The following is a 19,513-nucleotide window of genomic DNA, read 5'->3' as shown; positions in this document are numbered from 1 at the left end:
AGCTGGGTCATATGGTAGATCAATCTTTAGCTGTTTTAGGAACCTCCACACTGTTTTCCACAATGGCTGGACCAGATTGCATTCCCACCAGCAGTGTAGAAGGGTTCCTCTTTTTCCACATCCCCACCAACATTTATGATCATTTGTTTTCATGATGGTGGCCAATCTGACAGGAGTGAGATGGAATCTCAATGTAGTTTTAATCTGCATTTCCCTGATGACTAGTGACGTAGAACATTTTTTTTAGATGTTATATGCCATTCATATTTCTTCCTTTGAGAATGCTCTATTTAGCTCCATAGCCCATTTTTTGATTGGCTTGTTTGATTCCTTATTATCTAACTTTAAAAAAAATTTTTTTATTAATATTTTCCATGATTATAAAATATATCCCATGGTAATTTCCTCCCTCCCCACCACCACACTTTCCCATTTGAAATTCCATACTCCATCATATTACATCCCCATTACAATCATTGTAATTACATATATACAATATCAACCTATTAAGTATCCTCCTCCCTTCCTTTCTCTTCCCTTTATGTCTCCTTTTTAACTTACTGGCCTCTGATAATAAGTATTTTCATTCTCACGCAGAAGCCCAATCATCTGTAGCTAGGATCCACATATGAGAGAGAACATGTGGCGCTTGGCTTTCTGGGTCTGGGTTACCTCACTTAGTATAATACTTTCCAGGTCCATCCATTTTCCTGCAAATTTCATAACTTCATTTTTCTTTACCACTGAGTAGAACTCCATTGTATAAATGTGCCACATCTTCATTATCCACTCATCTGTTGAGGGACATCTAGGCTGGTTCCATTTCCCAGCTATTATAAATTGAGCAGCAAAAAACATGGTTGAGCACATACTTCTAAGGAAATAAGATGAGTCCGTAGGATATATGCTAGGAGTGCTATAGCTGGGTCATATGGTAGATCAATCTTTAGCTGTTTTAGGAACCTCCACACTGTTTTCCACAATGGCTGGACCAGATTGCATTCCCACCAGCAGTGTAGAAGGGTTCCTCTTTTTCCACATCCCCACCAACATTTATGATCATTTGTTTTCATGATGGTGGCCAATCTGACAGGAGTGAGATGGAATCTCAATGTAGTTTTAATCTGCATTTCCCTGATGACTAGTGACGTAGAATATTTTTTTAGATGCTTATATGCCATTCGTATTTCTTCCTTTGAGAACTCTCTATTTAGCTCCATAGCCCATTTTTTGATTGGCTTGTTTGATTCCTTATTATTTAACTTTTTGAGTTCTTTGTATATCCTAGATATTAACCCTCTATCAGATATATAGCTGGCGAAGACTTTTTCCCATTCTGTAGGTTGCCTCTTTGCTTTTTTCACTGTGTCCTTTGCAGTGCAAAATCTTTGTAATTTCATGAGGTCCCAGTGATTAATCTGTGTTTTATTGCCTGAGCAATTGGGGTTGTATTCACAAAGTCTTTGCCAAGACCAATATGTTGAAGGGTTTCCCCTACTTTTTCCTCTAGCAGTTTCAGAGTTTCCGGTCTGATGTTAAGGTCTTTAATCCATTTGGACTTAATTCTTGTGCATGGAGAGAGAGAAGAATCTATTTTCATCGTTCTGCAGATACTTATCCAGTTTTCAAAACACCATTTGCTGAAGAGGCTGTCTCTTCTCCAATGAGTATTTTTGGCATTTTTATCGAATATCAGGTGGCTATAGCTACTTGGGCTTACATCTGGGTCCTCTATTCTGTTCCACTGATCTACATGTCTGTTTTTGTGCCAGTACCATGCTGTTTTTGTTACTATGGCTCTGTAGTATAGGTTAAAATCAGGTATGGTGATACCACCAGCCTCATTTTTGTTTCTCAGTATTATTTTAGATATTCGAGGTTTTTTGTGATTCCAAATGAATTTTTGGATTGTTTTTTTCTATTTCCATGAAGAAAGCCTTTGGAATTTTGATAGGGATTACATTAAATGTGTAGATTGCTTTAGGTAAGATTGCCATTTTCACAATATTGATTCTTCCAATCCAGGAACAGGGGATGTTTCTCTACTTTCTAGTGCTTCTGCAATTTCTCACTTGAGTGTTTTAAAGTTCTCATTGTATAGATTCTTTACTTCATGGTTAGCTTTATTCCAAGGTACTGTATTTTTTTTTTGATGCAATTGTGAATGGGAGTGATTCTCTGATTTCATCCTCTGTGTGTTTGTTGTTAGCATATATGAAGGCTACTGATTTCTGTGTATTTATTTTGTATCCTGCTACATTGCTGTAGGTTTTGATCAGCTCTAACAGTTTGCTAGTAGAGTATTTAGGGTCCTTTATGTACAGAATCATGTCATCTGAAAATAATGATAACTTGATTTCTTCCTTTCCCATTTGTATCCCTTTTATGTGTGTCTCTTGCCTTATTGCTATGGCTAAGACTTCCAAAACTATGTTAAATAAAAGTGGGGACAGTGGACACCCTTGTCTTTTTCCTGATTGTAGTGGAAAAGCTTCTAGTTTTTCCCCATTTAGTAATATGTTGGCTGTAGGCTTGTCATAAATAGCCTTTATTATATTGAGATATGTTCCTTCTATTCCCAGTCTCTGTAGGACTTTTATCATGAAGGGATGTTGGATTTTGTCAAATGCTTTCTCTGCGTCTAATGAGATGATCATGTGATTTCTGTCCTTCAACCCATTTATGTAATGTATTACATTTATAGATTTGCGTATGTTGAACCATCCCTGCATCTCTGGGATAAAGCCTACTTGGTCAGGGTGAATGATCTTTTTGATATAGTCTTGTATTCTGTTTGCCAATATTTTGTTGAGAATTTTTGCATCTATGTTCATGAGGGAGATTGGTCTGTAATTTTCTTTTTTTGTTCTATCTTTGCCTGGTTTTGGTATCAGGGTGATGCTGGCCTCATAGTAGGAGTTTGGTAGAATTCCTTCTTTTTCTATTTCCTGGAAAAGCTTAAGAAGCAATGGTGTTAGCTCTTCCTTGAAGGTGTGGTAAAATTCAGCAGTGAATCCATCTAGGCCTGGGCTTTTTTTAGTTGGGAGATTATTGATAACTGTTTGGATCTCCATGTTTGTTATAGGTCTGTTTACGTGATTAATCTCATTTTGATTTAATTTAGGTAGGTCATATAGATCAAGGAAATCATCCATTTCTTTCAGATTTTCATACTTTGTGGAGTATATGCTTTTCTAGTATGTCCCTATGATTTTTTGAATTTCTCTGAAATCTTTTGTGATGTTACCTTGTTCATCCCTGATTTTATTAATTTGTGTCTCTTCTCTCTTTTGGTCAGATTTGCTAAGGGTCTATCAATCTTGTTTATACTTTCAAAGAACCAACTCTTTGTTTCATTAATTCTTTGGATTGTTCTTTTTGTTTCTATTTCATTAATTTCTGACCTAATCTTTATTATTTCTTCCCGTCTACTGATTTTTGGTTTGCCTTGTTCTTCTTTTTCCAAGGCTTTAAGGCGAAGCATTAGGTCGTTTACTTGTGACCTTTCTAATTTCTTAATATAGGCACTTAAGGCTATAAATTTACCTCTTAGAACTGCCTTCATTGTGTCCCAGAGATTTTGGTATGTTGTGTTCTCATTATCATTTGACTCTATAAACTTTTTGATTTCCTTTTTGATTTCTTCATTGACCCCTTCATAATTTAGTAGTATATTGTTTTGTTTCCATGATTTTGTGTATGCTCTATAGCCTTTCTTGCTACTGATTTGTAGTTTAATTCCATTGTGGTCAGATAGAATGCAAGGAATTATTTCAATTTTCCTGAATTTGTTAAGATTTGCTTTGTGTCCTAATATATGGTTTATTTTAGAGAATGTTCCATGTGCTGCTGAAAAGAATGTATATTCTGCAGCCTTTGGATGAAATGTCCTGTATATATCTGTTAAGTCCATTCCTTCTATGACCTCATTTAGTCCAGATGCCTCTCTGTTTATTTTTTCCTGGGATGACCTGTCAATTGATGAGAGTGGGGTGTTAAAGTCACCCACCACCACTGTGTTTGGTGTTATCTGTGACCTTAGTTCTAATAGTGTTTGTTTAACGAATTTGGGAGCCCCCATGTTAGGTGCATATATGTTTAGGATTGTAATGTCCTCCTGTTGGAGTGTGCCCTTAATCAATATAAAGTCACCTTCCTTATCTTTCTTGACTAACATTGGAGTAAAGTCTACCCTGTCTGATATTAGGATAGCAACCCCTGCTTGTTTTCTAGGCCCATTTGCTTGAAACACCGTCTTCCAACCTTTCACCCTTAAGGTAATGTCTATCCTTTGTAGAAAGGTGATTTTCTTGGAGAGAACAAATTGAAGGATCCTGCTTTTTAACCCAGTCTGCGAATCTATGTCTTTTCGTTGGGGCATTGAGGCCGTTGATATTAAGAGATATTATTGAAAGGTGTGTATTTATGTTTGCCATTTTTTTTATGGTTCTGGTTCTACCTGTGCTCTTTTCTGTTAACTAGAATTTGAGTATTTCTTGTTTTTTCTAGGTTCCTTATATGAGTGCTTTTCCTTTTCTTCAGCATGGAGGATTCTATCAAGTATTTTCTATAGAGCTGGTTTTGTCTTCAAATACTCCTTTAACCTCCTTTTGTCATGGAATATTCTTATTCTCTGTCTATTTGAATGGATAACTTTGCAGGATAAAGTAACCTTGGTTGACAGTTGTTATCTTTCAGAACTTGGAATATATCACCCCAAGCTCTTCTGGCTTTTAAACTTTGTGTTGAATAATCTGCTGTAATCCTGATGGGCTTACTTTTGTAGGTAACTTGATTTTTCTCTCTAACTGCTTTCAATATTTTTTCTTTGGTGTGTGTGTTTGGAAGTTTGATTATAATATGGCGAGGAGAGGTTCTTTCCAGGTTTTGTCTGGCTGGGGTTCTAAAGGCTTCCTGTATCTGTATTGGCACCTCTTTCCCAATTTGGGGGAAATTTTCTTCTATGATTTTGTTGAAGATGCCTACTATGCCTTTGGAGTGGAATTCTTCTCCTTCTACTATGCCCTGAATTCTTATATTGGATCTTTTCATAGTGAATATCTTGAAATTCCCACTCATACTTTTCTATAAGTTTGTCTTTCTCTTTGTTGGACTGTATTAGATCTGCCACCTGGTCTTCTAGCTTAGATATTCTGTCCTCTCCCTCATCCATCCTACTGGTGAGATTTTCTACAGAGTTTTTTATTTCATTAACTGTGTTCTTCATTGCTAGTAATTCTGACTGGTTTTTCTTTATTATTTCTATTTCCTTATTTATATCTTGTATTGCCTTCTTTATTTCATGAAATTGGTATCCTGTGTCTTCTTTGATTCCTTTGATTTCCTCTTTGATTTCTTCTTTGATTGTTTTGATTTGTTCTTTGACCTCTTTGGACATATTTATAATCATTCTTTTGAACTCTTTCTCAGGCATTTCCTCTAACTCTTTCTCACTGGAGGACATTTCTGATGCATTAATACTTTTAGGTGGATTTATATTGTCTTGCTTTTTAGTGTTTCTTGTGTTATAATGTTTATATTTTGCATCTTGGATTAAGTTAATGCTTGGATTTTCTAGCTAGCTGGGTATTCTTAGCTGTATCAATTAATTTGATGTTATATATTTTCAGGGTAGGAGCTTAAGTTGTTAGGTGTGGCTCTTAAGACTCTCAGAGTATCTACAAAGGTGTTCCTAGGGGTTGAGTTTCCCTGCTATGGGAGTATTCAAGTAGGCTGATTGGAATAAAATATAGGTAGATTCTAAAATTTAACTAAACACTGTACATATTCAATCACAATAGCCCCAAGTATGTATGCAAGAGTAGTTATTATAATTACCAGATCCTCTATCAACAAAGAGGTTAAGATTTCTGGTCTGTTGAGGGATCCCAGTCAGCTTGTGACCAAGTGAGACTCTTCCCTGGTACAATCCTAGTTACCTTGGATGATTTTGCTCTCAGTCAAGTTGCTGCCTGGGTTGTCGGGCTGCTGTTATGATTTCTGGAGCTGGGCACTGGCTTTTCCTGTGGGGCAAACTGAGCCTGGCAAGTGTGGCCCTGCAGATCAGCATCCCTGCTACTAGAACTGCTGCTGCTAAAGCTGCTGCTGCTGGGTCTGTAGCCGCTGCTGCTGAATCTGCTGCTGCTGGGCCCACCACTGCTGCTGCCTCTGCTGCTGCTGTAGCTGCCACTGCTGGAGCCACTACGGCTGCTGAAGCTGATGCTGCTGGGTCCCCTGCCACTGCTGCCACTGAAGCTGCTGCTGCAGGATCTGCCCCTGCTGCCACTCCTGGGTCTGCCATTGCTGGTTCTGCCACTGCTGCTGCAAGTGGATCTGCTGCTGCTGGGGCCGCTGTTACCTGTGCCAGAGCCACTGATGTTGCTGCCAAACTCTGCTCTTGCTTGGGTCCCGCTGTTGGCTCAAGTTGGCTTGGCTGGTCCCGGGAGCGCTGCTCTGTTCGCTGGAGCTGGGCTCAGGCGGTGGGGGAGGGGAGGGAGCTGCAGCTGCTCTGGTTCTCTCACTATTCCACGTGTTCTTCTACCTTGTGGTCTGCTCCTCTGTTGCTCACTGCCGCTCTCCCTTCACATTTCCTGAGTTGTGGAGAGCACTGGTGTGAGTGGAAAATCCCCGCACCTGACTTTTCCTGTGGCTGGAGCTGAGTCTGGCCGCTTTCTGTTGCGCTGCTGGCGCCCTGGTTGACGGAGCTGCCGGGGCCGCTTTTGCAGGCCTGTGCGGGCTCTGGATGCTCTGGATCTCTTCTACTTCTCCACTGCCGCTTCAATTTCCTATACACCTCACTTTTTAGTAAAAGTGTGTATTTTGCTGAGTGTTTTTGCTCTTTTTCCCCCCTAGGCTGCTTTGGCGTGGTACCTACACCACCATCTTAACTGAAGTTGATTGCTCCACTTTTTGATGTCCTCTCAGTCCATACACACACCTCTCCACTGTTGACAGGTGGTACAGCTGTCAATGAAACTTCATGGACCTAAAGATAATTTCTTGTGAAGTTGAATGCAAGTGTACTGTTATTCACAGTGTTTATATAAAAATACCAGGAATCCTTACTTTTGCTACCATGATATAGCATTCAGCTTTCATGTTACAACATTGAAATAAATCAATTATTTAAAAATTACTTTTATAAGAAAAAAAGTGGGGCTGGAGAGATGGCTTAGTGGTTAAGCGCTTGCCTTTGAAGCCTAAGGACCCTGGTTCGAGGCTCGGTTCCCCAGGCCCCATGTTAGCCAGATGCACAAGGGGGCGCACGTGTCTGGAGTTCGTTTGCAGAGGCTGGAAGCCCTGGTGTGCCCATTCTCTCTCTTTCCCTCTATCTGTCTTTCTCTCTGTGTCTGTTACTCTCAAGTAAATAAATAAATAAAAATTATAAAAAAATGTTTTAAAAAAAGTATAGGTTTTGGCTGGAGAGATGGCTTAGCAATTAAGACACTTGCCTGCAAATCTGTGGACCCGAGTTCAATTCCCCAGTACCTACATAATCCAGATGTACAAGGTGGCACATGTGTCTGGAGTTCGTTTGCAGGGGCTCGAGACTCTGGTGTGCCCATTCTATTTCTCACTCACACACACACTCTCTCTGCCTTTCTCTATATCTCTCTAATAAATAAAATAAAATTTAAAAAAATTTTAAAATTGTAAGGTTCACTTCACCTGTTAAGTTTTGACAATTGGGAAAGCTATCAGAAGAATGTGACATTAACATGGAGAAGAAAATTACGTGTGAAACTACAGTTGTGGAGGTGATGCACACTACTGTAAGATGCTTAAAAAGGCTACTGTGATCTTTCAAGCATTATAGCAAGTTTTGCACATGATGAACATCTAGTAGAGAGACCCAGGTGAACTAACCATGTGCTCCAGTGACTCTAGGCTGAGAGAAATATGCACAGTGGACTGGGGAAGACGTGGAAAAAGGCATGCCCTTGTTAAAAGTCCAAGCAACTGAAAAGCACACTGCCTAACTTAAATCCACACGAAGAATCTTATTTGTATTGACTTGCCCCAAGAGTGAGGGAAACCCCAGGTTGCACATATGTGGGGAGCATCTATTGATGCTAACCTGGCAGGCGGTTAGGAAGGACAGACACCATCTTCATGGTGTGTTCTAAAACGGTGCATTCCTTTGCACACAGACACACTCACAAGAAGCTTCTTGCCCAAACACCAGCAAAGAAAGGTATACCTGAGTATTTCATACATGAATTTATGATATCTTAAAAATCAGGTATGTTGGCCAAAGCTAAACGGTACCATCGAGAGCATTTAGACCAATTTCCCAATAGACAAAATCATTTAGTCATTTAAAGGAACTAACAGTTATTAAAATTTGCCTGTGGTCTATCCATATGACACAATATTTTTAAGTATTATTTTATTTTTGTTTATTTATTTGAGAAAGAGGGAGTGAGAGAGAGAGAGAATGGGAACACCAGGACCTCCAGCTGCTTCAGACAAACTCCAGACACATGTACCACATTGTGCGACTGGCTTATGTGGGTCCTGGGAAATCAAACCTGGGACCTTTGGCTTTGTAGGCAAGCACCCTCACTGCTAAGCAATCTCTCCAGGCCCACAATTTTATATACATCCTTTAAACTAAAATTAAGTATTAGTTTACTTATAAGGGAGTTATAACCAAATAATTCAGAACTCCTGAAGCCCAAATGGACATCTATCTTCCCTTGTCCTAGGTGAATAAATATAGGATCTCTTACCTTTAGGTAAACAGCGTCCATCAGGAAAGGTGACAGATCTACTGAGCTTTCTGCCCACATTTGATACCGGTGGGTAGAGTCTCAGAGCCTCTTTAATGCATATGGTGGTGTAAGGCATTTTCTCCAGGTGGTCCCTGAAACAAATCCTATGGTGAAGAGCAGGCTGAGTCTGAGAATCCAGGAGTGCCCAATACTGGCAAGGCGGACTTCCCCCACATCGTGAGAGCTCACTTACCAGGTCATGGAAGCTTCATCCCCCAGGATACTCTGGATCTCCTCCCTGCATCTCTGCTGGTGGTCAGGGTGTGTGGCCAAAGCATAGAAGATCCAAGAGATGCTAGTGGCTGTGGTATCATGTCCCCCAAACATGAAACTGTCCACCTCAGCACGTAGTTCCTCATCAGACAAGCTGCTCCCATTCTCCACCTGAGGGAGGTCCAAAGTTGAGAGCAGGGTTTGACCCACACTCTGTTCTTGGACAAAGCTGCAAGCTTCCCATAACACTTACTCTGGCAAGTAGGAGGATGTCCAGAAAATCCAAGTGCTTCTTCTCCCTGAACTTTTCCAGCTCTCCCTTGTCCTGCAGCTGAGCTTTCCTCTGCTTGATCACTAGATCTGTCCCACAGAAATGGTTACTAGGCAGAAATGGAGACTACAGCAAGACTATCAGCTCCATACACAATCTAGTGGGTACCTTGTAGAGTTCAGGAGGCATGTGGGAATGGTTCAAACTTGAGAGAACAATGTTACCTGATGGACATTCTAGTTCTCTCCTTAGAATCACAGACCATGGAGGCTCTGCTTGAGTTGTTGGATCTCAAAAATTATCTCAAAGAGTATCACCAAACTAGTGGTCCAGGTAACACCCTGCACCCCACTTGGCACCTGTGCGTCAGGACTCCTGATGCTTGAACTGGGGAAATACCCATCACAAATAAATCCCAAGTCCTTCAGGAGCACCATAGAACTGGCTTTACCTAAAGAGCCATGGCCACTTCACTTGGGATGAGCCTGTTAGAATACAGGAATCAGGAGGAAAGAAAAACACCTGTGTGCTCATGGGCGATCTGGCAGGCACGGTTGGTCCAGCAGCCATCTGAGATCAGCTTGTAGATGCCATTGTTCTGGTAGAAGATATTCCTCATACGGGTATTAATCAGGGTTTTCAGGTCATTAACAGCCTGCAGGTAGGGCTGGGAATTCCTGAGGGAGAGAATGCACAAAAGACTGCTGGGGAGGTCTGACCTGGAGACAGAGTTGACTCTTAATGAAGATTCCCTATATGGGAGATGCAGTAGTTTGAATGAATGGCCCCAATGCTTTCTGAATTATATTAAAGTTTTTAATTTAGATCTGCAACCACCTGGCTAGAGGAGGTGTCACTGGGTGGATCTTGGGGTCCAGCTCTAAGGTGTGAGAGTGGATTTGGAATACCTGTCTAAAGATATGGAAAGTGCCTGAGCTCTGCCTGGGTCTTCTGGGGTGCTTGCTGGTGGTGGCTTATGGCTTGTATCTCTGTGGTTGGTCCTGTGAAGCTGGGCCAGATTCTTCTGTGATTATGAAACTTCACCTCTTTCTTCAATAAATCCCTTCTTCCACAACTGTGCCTGGCCTGAGAGCCCATCTCAGGGACCTGACGCTGTCTAACTCAGGGCATAAGCAGCATTGAAGCACTCATCCATTCTCTGTGTCCAAACTGTGGCTTCTAAGTCTTTAAAAGAGGACACAGGTAGCCAGCTTTCTACCTGGTTAGCAATGAGAGGCTGTGGCTAGGACAGTGTTGGGACTGGTCTGGCAGTGGGGTTTAAATCTTCCTTTATGTGGAGATGAGCATCCAGGTTGCCCCACCTACCTGTCTCTCAGGATCAGCCACATCAGCTGGTAATAACAAGGTCCTCACATTTGTATGGTTGTTACCGACCTGTCCAGCTGGACACTGCCCTAGCAGCTGAAGGCATACTTCATGATTGTGTCCAGGATCATAGTTCTCTACAGAATTGTCTTGGTCAGTGAATTGCTCCTATTTGTCCTGAATTGGAGAAGGGTGTGTCATTCTTATTTCTTCCAGAAAGCTTTTGTAATTAGACTCGGTTCCTTCATCTCTGAATGAGCTATTTGTTTATCTCAGTATAGTGCCTCTGACCAACTTAAGTGAGTGAAAAAATGTTTGTACTCTCATGGCCATTTCTCACAAAATTTATTACTATATGTAACATCTTGCCACCTATCATCTGATAATCTGTTTTTTTAAATCAGCTATGACCTTGAAGATAATCATAACGTGCTTGACATCGTCCTGATTGCTCAGAAAGATAAATCAGACTTGTAAAAGTAGTAGCTGCCCAGATATGAGCACAAAATATGTTACAAAAATGGAACTTTGCATGAATATCTCTAATTGAGGCCACCTTTGATTTCAGTTCCTTTTTATTCCACAAACTCTACTGATAACAGAGCACTCTGAAGTTATAAATAAAATTTTCCAATGTACAGTTTGGACTAAGGAATGAAGACCTGGAGTACACTTCACTTCATAATCATCCTAGTCCATGCAGAAGCCTGACCTCAGGAAGAGGAAGACTGAGTGGTATGCTTGTATGTCTTTCCTGCCAATGAAACTGGTCATTGACTAACCAACCAAAGATAAGCAGTCCTACTATATTGGTAGGACTGTCTACTCTAATCCACTCTTTGGGGGGGGGGTTGGAAGTGGGAGGTAAGACCTGAATCCACCATGATAGTGGATAATAAATAAAGCATCTACATCCTGATGCCTGAGTCATTTCTATCCCATCTACTTTTGAGAAATCCATCCTCATAATATTGACTTGAAAGTGTCATTCCATGTGAATATGTCTGAATGCTATCTACGTACAGAATAGAATCTTAGTGTATACTTCAGTGGGCCTGTGGCAAAAAAAAGGGAAGAAGGTGAGCACTCACCAGCATCACTTGCACAGAGTCTGCCATGATCCCCACATAGGGCTTCATGTTAAAGTGGAAAGCTGCGGTCAACATCTGCTGGTGCTTGAACCACTTCTGCTCATTTATCATGACCAATCCATAACCTGAGAAAATAGTTTGTTGTGTGCATAAGTTCAGGAGCAATGGGTGCCAGAGGGGAGAGCAGGATAACTTGGGAGAGACAGATGTTAGGTGTGGTAGTTTGAATTAGATCTTTTATCTAAACTCATGTTTTAAAATGCTTGGTCCTCAGCTGGTGGCATTTGAGAAGTGGAGCCTTGTTGGAGGCGGCATGTTTTTGGGGATGGGGTTAAGGGTATTGTGGATAGTGCCCCTTTGCCAAAGCTCAGCTCACTTTCTTGCTACAGCTTTCCTTCTGCTGTGGCAAGAGGTGACATCCAGCCTCTGCTCATGCCATGCTTTGCTCTGCCATCGTGAAGCTGCCCCTTGAGAATAAGTTAAATTAAATCATTTCTTGAATCTCAGATGAGACCTTGGATTTGGACTTTTGAACAGTGTTGTGATTGATTGATTTTTTAAAAAATATGGTGCTGGAGAGATTTCTCAGTGGTAAAAGCTCTTGTCTGCAAAGTCTAAGGACCTTAGTTGTATTCCCCAGTTTCCACATAAAGCCACATGCACAAGGTGTTACATGTGTCTGGAGTTCATCTACAGTGGCTAGAAGTTCTGGCATGGTCTCTCTCTCTCTCTCTCCCTGTCTCTCTCTTTCTCTTTCCCCCTTTCATACATATATAAGTAATTTTTAAAAACTTAAACAAGCATTTGTAGACTTGTAAAATTATACTGAATATATTGCACTTGACATCTTGTATGGTCATGAGTTTATGGGAAGAATGTGGTAGTTTGAATTATATATCTCCCATAATAAATTCATTTTTTGAATGTTTGGTTCCCAGTTGCTATCAATATGGAAGGTGAATTCTTATTGGAGGAGGTGTGTTGTTGGAAGTGGACATAGGAGTGTTTACCACCTCCACACTTTGCTAGAACTTGGTTCACTTTCTTACTATTTTCCATCATCTGTGGCAGAAATGGTTTCTAACCTCTACAAATTCCATGCTTTTCCCCTGTCATCATGAAGCTTCCCCTTGAGATTGTACGCCAAAATTAAACCTTCCCTCCCATGAGCTGCTTTTAGTCAGTTGTTTTATCCCAGTAGCAGGAAGGTAACTACATCACAAGGGTTTGTGGCAAAAACAACAGGAAAGGAAGAATGTCTGGAACAAAGATAGTAACAAGTTGTACTTTTCAGGAACAGGCTGATAAATCTGAGGTGATCATGATAGATATGAGCAAATTGAAAAAAACTGCAAATAAGTTGAGAAGAGGCATAAATAAAAGTCAGATAGAATTTGGAGACGAGGATGGGATGCAGAAGGAACAGAGCATTAGGCAGCCTCACACAAGCATGAGGAAGTAGATATAAGAACTGATTAGAGCGAAAGAAATAGACTTTATTTAGGGGTGGGATATCCCAGTGCAGTGGGTCTCTAACAACTGGGCCAGAGAGATAATACCGTATCTACCCTGCAGGGAAGTGGCCAGAATCCTAGTTCAAAAGAACATACAAGGGCTGGAGAGATGTCTTAGCAGTTAAAGTGCTTGCCTGTGAAGCCCACTGACCCAGTTACAATTCCCCAGTACCCACATAAGCCAGATGTACAAGGTGGCACATATGTCTGGAGTTCATTTGCAGTGGCTAGAGGCCCTGCACACCCATTCTCTTGATATCTGCCTCTCTCTCTCTCTCTTTCATATACAAACACACACTTTCTCTCTCAAAAGAGATTAATAAAAAAATTAAATACATACCAATCTATGGCAACAAAAATATGAATATGTGAGCCTTTGGGTCTGAAAGAAAATAAGAGCTTTGTATCTTTACAGCAAACTGACATTGAGCAAGTAAGACAGCCATGAAGCAGCTCTACTTGTGGCCATGAGCTTCTATGGATTCTTGATTAATCTTTATTGGCAGAGTGCACCACATCTCCTGCCACTGTTTCCCTCTATTGGCCCACTTAGAATTAGAAAGGCAGGCTCTGTGTGCCCCAAGGCGAGCTAAAAGGAATTGATCATATTCATAACACAGACTATGAATGAAAGAGTACCTTGTAGCCTGTACTATGTGTGGTGTCATAGTCACCTCATGATTTAGGCAATAGTTCTTGGTTGCAAACTCAAGTCTGTATAGACACAGTGTGTTTCCTTAAGAAATGGGTCACTTTAAAAAACAGGTTACTTAATTTATGGCAGTAAAGAAGTAAATAAATTCAGATTCAGACTCAGTAAATATGGTTGGATCAGCTTGGGCTGTTGCCTGGGAAGAGGGGGAACAAGGTGAAGGTTCCCATCTTGACATTTTACTGTCAATCTTCTAATATTTTGTAGATATTAGAGCATGTGCTGAACAGGGAAGAGCTGCTGCATCAGGAATGAGACACTCTCACCTGATCTCCCCAGAATAACCTTCATGTAGTCAGGTCATAGACCAGAATGAAAAGCTCACTCCCTCATATCCACAGAGGAAAAGCACTTGGGTATTTCTCTATATGTGTTAGCAGATGTTGCAGGTCATAATCCTTTTGAAATTATTACCAAGACAAAAAAATCAATTCTAAATTTAGGGATCAAAGTGGGGATGGTGAGTTAGGAGACCATGGACGTGGTATTGAATCTATCCACTGAGCTCCAAGATTCAAACTGTTATGGATTGTGTTATGGTCCAGTATATTGCTACATCACTCCAAAACATGGGTTCAAGGTCAAGACTTGTTTTCCCATTGGATCTTCAAGGATTTCACTCAGAACTGCCCTTTTAACTTTACACACAGCAAGTTCTTTATCACTATGTAGTACTAGATGATGAGTTAATCATAGTCTTCCCAAAGACACATGTTGAAATTCCAACACTTAATACCTCAGAATGTGACATTTAGGACATAAGCTATTTATAGAGGTCATCAAAGTAAAGTGTAGTCTTAAGAGTGGGCTCTTATCCACTATGATGTCCTCCTATGAAGAAAGGAAGTTTGAACACTGTGTATGCATGGAGATGAACATGAAGAGGTATAGAAATAATATGGCCATGTACAAACATCAGATGCCTCTTTAGAACCCTCACAAGGAACCATCCCCATTGTCACCATGACCTGGAACTTCTTCTTTTTTTTTTAATTTAATTTATTAGTTTTCATTTCAGTGAATACAGGCAGTTTGGTACCATTATTTAGGCTCATCTGTGATCTACCCCCTCCCATTAGACCCTCCTTGTTAATGAAAATGGGTAGTGCATTGTGGAGTTAGCCCCCAGCTATTAGTATGTTAAATGTCTCTGCAAATCATGACCCAACATGTAACTCTGACATTCTTTCCGCCCCCTCTTCCGCAAGATTTCCCTGAGCCATGTTGGGTTCATTTTTGGTCTGCTTCAGTGCTGAGGTGTTGGGGGCCTCTGAGGCTTTGGCTCTCTGATTTGGTAGGAGTTGATTTTTCTCTGCGTTGATCTCCTTCCCCTTTGTGCTGGTATCCGGTTCACAGGAAAACATCATCCTTGCTTATTTCGCCAGTTGTCCTTAGTTTCAGTTGGGCCCCTTTTGAGGTATGTTGGGGCAGCTCTCTTCTTAGGATCTGCATCTATCTGGAAAAGAGAAGCAGATTCTCCAACGGAGAGTAAGTTAGCACCCGGAAAATTGAGATAACCCTTACTTTTTTGATAGACAGTTTGATAGGTGTAGGCCCTCTTATACCCCGTGATTGATGGTAGCTTGATATTGTAGAGTGGGCTTGTGTTTGGGTATGGTTCTGACTTGTTTCCCAGGTTTCCCAGCTCCAGCTAAGGGTCTAGTACCACTGAGTGGATCAGTTAGCCTAATCAAGAGCAATTGATTCCTCACCATGGCTGTGTACCACTATTGCACTTGTGTGGGCATCACATCCGGTTATTTGTTGCTAATTAGGTTAAACAATGTGTTGCTTGGACAGATCTTGGTCATTTCCCCCAGTTGCCTATGTAGCGCCTTCTGGCACTAGACACGCTGACTGTCTGGGGACTGACTCTCTCCTGGCTTCCAGCCATGTCATTCCTTTTTACGCGTCAGCTGTGTATGGAGTCTTCAGCAATAGGGTCTTATCACTGGCCTTTGGTGGGTCATCAAGTACTCTGACAGAAGTCTGTCATTGTTTTGGGAAACCTTGTAGGTTTCTCTGATCAAAAGCTCATTGTGGATGGTAGGCCCAAGCTGGAAGTGGGGGTTACAGGTCAGTGCATGACCTGGAACTTCTGATCTCCACAATGAAAGACATTTCTGTTGTGTCACAGCCTCACCTGTGGATCTTTGGTGTGGTAGCCCTATCACACTGTACAATTCTGTAATAGTCCAGGCAATCAGCAGTTAGGGAGGATTCTTAGTTCAACCTAATTTCTTAAAGAATGAAGACTCTTATGTTAAATGATCTGCCCATGTAACTGCATCAAACACAACCTTAAGCTGGGTGTGATTGAACATGCCTTTAAACTTAGCACTTGGGAGACAGGAGTAGGAGGATACTATGAGTTCAAGGCTACCCTGAAACTACATAGTGAATTCCAGGTCAGCCTTGGCTAATGTAAGACCCTACCTTAAAAAAAAATCCACAACCTTACTGACACCTTAGTGACTTTCCTATTTCTGAAACTACTGGGTGTCTCCTTATTATCATATTTACACTCAACATTTTAATCTTTATCCCTGTGCTGCCAAACTACTTATATATTTGTTATCTATGTGTATTATTGTCAAGTGTACAACAAGGCATACAGAAAGCATGTTTTGTTTTCTAAGAAATTAGAAAGCTAACAAAAGAATCAACAACATATCTGGTAGTGAATGAGTCGTTCTTCACTAAATTGTTGTGAGAGTATTATAATTTTTGGCTAAGTCAAGAAAACCTGACAGGATCAAAAGAAGGCTAGGGTCTGTGGACATCTTGTTTAAACCCAGGATGGTGGGTAGCCAAGGTGCTGAAGTGATAGAATAAGGCCTATGATCCCCCCCTGCTTCTGATTCTCTCTGTTCTTATATACACTGATGTGTTCATTCATTCATAAAATATAAATTTAGGCCTTGATGTGTACCAGTTAGCTTTCTAAAAGTTAGGGATGCAGCTATGAAACCGCAGGCATATTCTCATCCCCATGTAGCACATGTGGATGTGATGTCCAGGGCATTACTGCCCTTTCTGCATTAAAACATCTGTAACTTGTGGCTGTCATTGGTTCTAATTACATGTGGAATACTAATTTCTAAATTAGCAAATAATACATACAGGTAGTAAGGAAATAATTATTTCAACATTATAAGTGCTAGAAATATTGTTCAATGATTTCTATTAGCCAACAAGTTGAGAGGTTATTCACCATCTTAAAAATATTATTTTTATAAATTATAACTCATCCACTCATTGCATCTGCAGATCATCCAATAGCCATCCATGTAATGGGAATTTCACTGGAGAAGCCCTAGTTGTTCCTTCTGTTAACTGCCAGATTAGGGGGAAACAAATCCATCATTTAGCTTGTGACAACCACATCAAACAAAATATCACAATACTTAAAGTCAACAACTAATCTACAAATCAATAATTTAACAAATTGCATAATCAGATTTTGGCTATTGGACTTTGGCTCATCTCTAAGGCCAATTTTGATCATTTCCACATTGGGTTCCTCACTCTTGACAATTTTTGCTTCATTCTTGAAAACAGTGGCCTAGTCTTGGAACCCTACCTTCAAAGCTTATATTTCAAGATTGGCACTGTTCCACACTAGCCCTCAAGCTTCTCTTTTCACTCTTTTTTGGTGATTCTATAACCTTGTGTCAGGATCTTCGCTGGGCACTGAGATAGGGAAAGGATGGGTTATTTGGCTCCATGTGGGAAAAGTGCTAGGTGTAAACAGATCCTCTTTAATGAGGAAATTCAAATATCATTATCACCCAGCTGAATGACATTGGACTGCCATCTCACTCACGTATGTCTGCCATTGTCAGAGTTTCAGTCCTGAGTCACCCATTCTTGGAAGATTATAAGTCATTGGACCTGTCTCCTGACAATATGACCCACCACAGAAGACAGTACCCCAACACACTCTGAGATCTGTGTCATTGGTACCATATACCATAAAGCCAGCAGACGAGGCCTTCCATCACAATAACCTCTGTGCTCTCAGGCAAGCTCTGGGTCAAGCAAAGAAGATACCATTAAATGACTGGGTAGGGTCCCATCTAGAATCTAGGTTCTTTAAAAACAGTTGTGGCTTTTGGAGGTGCTCAGCTTGGAGAGGAGGAGACTCAGGAAGGACCAAGCCCCAACCATTCAAGCACAGGACGTCCAGGACAGATGATAAATCTGCCAAAAGAAGGACTGGAGAGTAGAGCTGAGTAACAGGACAGGCTTCTTATGAGGCAGTGAGTGCCCTACAGCAAGGATAAGATTGATCTAAGAGACAGCAGAGGTATTCTTCAGAGGCTACATTCTGCTCACAATAGAGGTTTTGTCCGGTTTGTCTACAGACTAGACCATGTTAGGTTCTAGATACAATCCTCAGCACCACACACAAGAAAAGGTTTGGGCCAGTGGACCTGCTGACAAAGATGTAAGAGCCTCAGTACTCCCTGTCTTCCCACATCATTGTCCATCTTCATACCTCCTGTTGGTGCCCAAAGAGCCAGTGAGCAGGTGGAGACGGGAACTGCTGGAGTGCCCGCAGCAGCCACTGTCTGCGCAGGTGGTGCCGGACTGCCTTGAACAACAACAGAAGCAGGCTGAGAAGCAAGGCCACCTGGAGGAGCCCAGAGATGCTCAGTGCAGAGATGCTCATGATGCATTGGCTTCTGGACCACTGACTGGTCCTCACTGTTGGTGAACTCCACTATCCTACCCTGATGAAATCTTGAAAAGAAGTCCCACCTACTTGTGGGAGGTGATGGATGGGCCTAGCTTAGAGGCTGGAGTTGATTAATCTAAATGATTTATATTATGATGGTGACAGTGTTGCCAGAGGTGTGAGAGCCTGAGTGCTATAGCTCCCTAACAAACCAGGTCCAGACACCTATTCTCAATGAGCCAAATAATCAAGTAACTGTAAAAAGTAGGAAAAGGACTGGAGAGATGGATTAATGAATAAGGTGCTTGCCTGCAAAGCCAAAGGATCCAAGACCGATTTCCCAGGTCCCATGTAAGTCTCAACAAAATAAATAAAATAGCAGGGAAAGATTTCTAAAATGTGGCCACACTGGGAAGAAAGACATGATCCACTGACTCAGCACGCCCTCACCCACCCACTCAATTTCTATTCAGGGTACTGACATACAGTTTAAGTGTAAATAGAAGGCAGGTATCGTAGCTCAGCAATCCCAGTGGAGGCCGTGGTCCAACCCCTCCTCTCAACTCCAGTCTCTGCTGCAAGGTGGTCAAATATTTGTGTGTATGTGTGATGGGATGGATGTGTTTGTGTTGCATTGCTTTGTGTGCCCATGTGTATACATGGACATATGTGTTTATGTGTGTGTTTGTGTGTGTGTGTGTGTGTGTGTGTGTGTGTGTGTGTGAGCCAGAGGTTGACATCAGGTTGATGTCCTCAATTGCCCTCCACGTTTATTTCCTGAGTCAAGGTCTCTCACTGGAACCTACAGCTCACTAATTCAGCTGGTCCAGCTAATCAGCTTTCCCCAGAAATAACCCAAGTGTTGGGTTAAAAGGCTGGCCACTATACCCAGCCAGCATTTATGCAGATCCTACTGATACAAACTCCAGTC

The 19,513-nt window shown here is 41.3% G+C and overlaps 1 pseudogene; it reads right to left on the bottom strand.

The window, feature by feature from the left end:
* Nucleotides 1–8,752: 8,752 nt before the first annotated feature.
* LOC101611413 lies at nt 8,753–18,686 on the bottom strand (annotated as a pseudogene).
* Nucleotides 18,687–19,513: the final 827 nt, after the last annotated feature.

The sequence above is a fragment of the Jaculus jaculus genome, chromosome 5 (genome assembly GCF_020740685.1).
Source record: "Jaculus jaculus isolate mJacJac1 chromosome 5, mJacJac1.mat.Y.cur, whole genome shotgun sequence".
NCBI classification, from domain to species: domain Eukaryota; kingdom Metazoa; phylum Chordata; class Mammalia; order Rodentia; family Dipodidae; genus Jaculus; species Jaculus jaculus.
The sequence above is the reverse complement of the archived record's forward strand: the minus strand, read 5'-3'. Positions and strand labels throughout refer to the sequence as shown.